Genomic DNA, 4,326 nt, shown 5'->3' with positions numbered 1-4,326 from the left:
CGAGTTTGAAAGAACATTCAATGAAACAAGTAAAACTGCTTATTTAGCAAATAATCAATTACTGATTAACTGACTTTACACCAGCAGCTGATATGAAAAGTAATAGAAATCATTCCTTAGTGTTCTGTGTTGGACTTGGTCTCTTTCAGTATACTGTCCGTCAGTGTTTTGTGTTGGACTTTGTCTCTTTCAGTATACTGTCCGTCAGTGTTCAGTGTTGGACTTTGTCTCTTTCAGTATACTGGTCAGTGTTCTGTGTTGGACTTTGTCTCTTTCAGTATACTGTCCGTCAGTGTTCTGTGTTGGACTTTGTCTCTTTCAGTATACTGTCCGTCAGTGTTCTGTGTTGGACTTTGTCTCTTTCAGTATACTATCTGTCAGGGTTCTGTGTTGGACTTTCATGATAATGTGAAACCCACATGAAGTAAAGATCTATCTTGGGACAGCTGGTATGGGTATTAACACTTTTACCAGATCCTCAGATACATGTCTTGGACTTTCTTTATTTCAGTATATTCTCTATTCGTGATCTTTCTTGGAAGTTATCTCTTAGTATATTATGAGATAATACCATGATGGCAAAACATCTAAAGTAAAACTTAATTCACATACAAACACACTACCTAGAGTTCAAACATATGATTGGGCACTGCTGCAAAACTACCTGTAGTTTAAGCTGCCCTTAACAATAACTTGGTTATTTAATGTGTATCTAACTTAGAATTTCAGTCAATGAAAGTCCACGTTATAAAAACACATTTATGTCTTTTCTACTTTTCTCACCAAGTGTTAGTACAGCAGAATGAACTGTGATAAGTGTATTATTTCACCTTATTGTTGATAAGTTAAAAGGATTAACCAGATGGCAGCAGTGTTTGTTAAAATAGTATTATTAACAAGAGAATACTGTTTAATTTCTTATGAGTGCACTAAAGGCAGCAAGTGACACAACTACATCTGTATTTTATGTTTGATACAATATATCTACTGTAGTAGTAACGACAGCTGTTGTATAATTACAGAACTGACACTGAATCCTTTAAGTAGTTTGATACAAAATATCTACTGTAGTAGTAACGACAGCTGTGTATAATTACAGAACTGACACTGAATCCTTTAAGTAGTTTGATACAATATATCTACTGTAGTAGTAACGACAGTTGTGTATAATTACAGAACTGACACTGAATCCTTTAAGTAGTTTGATACAAGGTATCTACTGTAGTAGTAACGACAGTTGTGTATAATTACAGAACTGACACTGTAATAACATTACACTTTACACTTTAATAACATTATATATCTTTCATCATATGTAATATTCCAGATCAAATACCCTTTTAGGTTGTACAGTTGTAAAGATAAGTATATTCTACTGGCTTAGTGCATGCTTTTGATAAAAGTGAGATAAATGCTTTATATGTTTTCACATGACCTTCTCTACATGTCAAGGATATTTTTTTAGTAATGTGAGGAGCCAATGTGTGTGTGTTTAATAATACACACATTGTTGTGTTTCTTTGACTTAAAAGTGAGATAACATGTTCAATTCTATGTGAGGTAAAGTTTAAGTTTCTTTAGTAGAGGGTGTTCTCTGTTGTGGAGTGTTGGCTGAGTGAATTGACGATTGTTTCCAAAATACATAAATCACTTTAGTTGGTGAAATGTAAACAGTTTTGAACTGCTCTTTGGATGGGTGAATATTTCTGCACTGCAACTTCCATTTTCTGATACTAATTGGATATAGTTTTTACCTCCAATGCTCCCGATATATTTACTGAAGCCCCCTGGAGGTGGAACCAATATGTATGTAAAGCCATACTACAGAGGATGTCTGCAAAATCAAGTTATGTTTCCTAAAGGGAAGCATAATTCTTAGTCTGTTTTAAAGATATAATTACTTTCTAGATATGACAAATTTCTAAGTATTTTCTTGTCAGTGTTACTTTGTATACAGTGTAACTGTTCACCAATACGTTCTTTCAGTAAAATACACAATTCATTATTTTAAAGGTGCTGTTCATTACTTTTACACACCAAGTTACTGGTAAGGCATTTTTATAAAGTTATTGTGTAATTTATTCAACATACAGACACAGTTAACACAGATTTTTAGCTCAGTTTTCTTTCCAAACCAAAGATACAAAACTATCAAATATAGCTATAAATATAGGTTTATTATAATACAGTATAATGATTTCACATATCTTGTTCCATATACAGATGTGAAAAAGAAAATATTTATTTTCTTTCTTTATTTAGTATTATCATGTTGATATAATTGGTCAGAAAATTCCACAAATATTGTAAACGTCATCAGTGTATCTTCTATAATACATGTTTAAATTCAGTTAAGCACTTCTTTAATTACTTCTTGTAGAAACCTCTCTTAGGTTAAGTACCAAACTAGGTCTCATCATTACTTACTGAGCAGTGTTTCTCACAATTAAAGTATCTAGATAACCAACACCTAGCAGTGTTTCTAACAATTAAAGTATCTAATAACCAACAACTAGCAGTGTTTCTCACAATTAAAGTATCTAGATAACCAACAACTAGCAGTGTTTCTCACAATTAAAGTATCTAATAACCAACACCTAGCAGTGTTTCTCACAATTAAAGTATCTAATAACCAACACCTAGCAGTGTTTCTCACAATTAAAGTATCTAGACAACCAACACCTAGCAGTGTTTCTCACAATTAAAGTATCTAGATAACCAACACCTAGCAGTGTTTCTAACAATTAAAGTATCTAGAAAACCAACACCTAGCAGTGTTTCTCAGAATTAGAGTATCTTATAACCAACACCTAGCAGTGTTTCTCACAATTAAAGTATCTAATAACCAACACCTAGCAGCGTTTCTCACAATTAAAGTATCTAGTAACCAACACCTAGCAGTGTTTCTCACAATTAAAGTATCTAGATAACCAACACCTAGTAGTGTTCCTCACAATTAAAATATCTAGATAACCAACACCTAGCGGTGTTTCTCACAATTAAAGTATCTAAATAACCAACACCTAGCAGTATTTCTCACAATTACAGGATCTAGTAATTAACACCTAGCAGTGTTTCTCACAATTAAATATCTAATAACCAACACCTAGCAGTGTTTCTCACAATTAAAGTATCTAATAACCAACACCTAGCAGTGTTTCTCACAATTAAAGTATCTAGTAACCAACACCTAGCAGTGTTTCTAACAATTAAAGTATCTAATAACCAACACCTAGCAGTGTTTCTCACAATTAAAGTATCTAATAACCAACACCTAGCAGTGTTTCTCACAATTAAAGTATCTAGATAACCAACACCTAGCAGTGTTTCTAACAATTAAAGTATCTAGAAAACCAACACCTAGCAGTGTTTCTCAGAATTAGAGTATCTTATAACCAACACCTAGCAGTGTTTTCACAATTAAAGTATCTAATAACCAACACCTAGCAGCGTTTCTCACAATTAAAGTATCTAGTAACCAACACCTAGCAGTGTTTCTCACAATTAAAGTATCTAGATAACCAACACCTAGTAGTGTTTCTCACAATTAAAATATCTAGATAACCAACACCTAGCGGTGTTTCTCACAATTAAAGTATCTAAATAACCAACACCTAGCAGTATTTCTCACAATTACAGGATCTAGTAATTAACACCTAGCAGTGTTTCTCACAATTAAATATCTAATAACCAACACCTAGCAGTGTTTCTCACAATTAAAGTATCTAATAACCAACACCTAGCAGTGTTTCTCACAATTAAAGTATCTAGTAACCAACACCTAGCAGTGTTTCTAACAATTAAAGTATCTAATAACCAACACCTAGCAGTGTTTCTCACAATTAAAGTATCTAATAACCAACACCTAGCAGTGTTTCAAACAATTAAATTATCTAATAACCAACACCTAGCAGTGTTTCTCACAATTAAAGTATCTAATAACCAACATCTAGCAGTGTTTCTAACAATTAAAGTATCTAGTAACCAATACCTAGCAGTGTTTCTCACAATTAAAGTATCTAGATAACCAACACCTAGCAGTGTTTCTCACAATTAAAGTATCTAGTAACCAACACCTAGCAGTGTTTCTAACAATTAAAGTATCTAATAACCAACATCTAGCAGTGTTTCTCACAATTAAAGTATCTAATAACCAACACCTAGCAGTGTTTCTAACAATTAAAGTATCTAGATAACCAACACCTAGCAGTGTTTCTAACAATTAAAGTATCTAGAAAACCAACACCTAGCAGTGTTTCTCAGAATTAGAGTATCTTATAACCAACACCTAGCAGTGTTTCTCAGAATTAAAGTATCTAGTAACCA

This window comes from Tachypleus tridentatus, unplaced genomic scaffold (genome assembly GCF_004210375.1).
Source record: "Tachypleus tridentatus isolate NWPU-2018 unplaced genomic scaffold, ASM421037v1 Hic_cluster_2, whole genome shotgun sequence".
NCBI classification, from domain to species: Eukaryota; Metazoa; Arthropoda; class Merostomata; order Xiphosura; family Limulidae; genus Tachypleus; species Tachypleus tridentatus.
Note: the sequence above shows the minus strand (reverse complement) of the source record.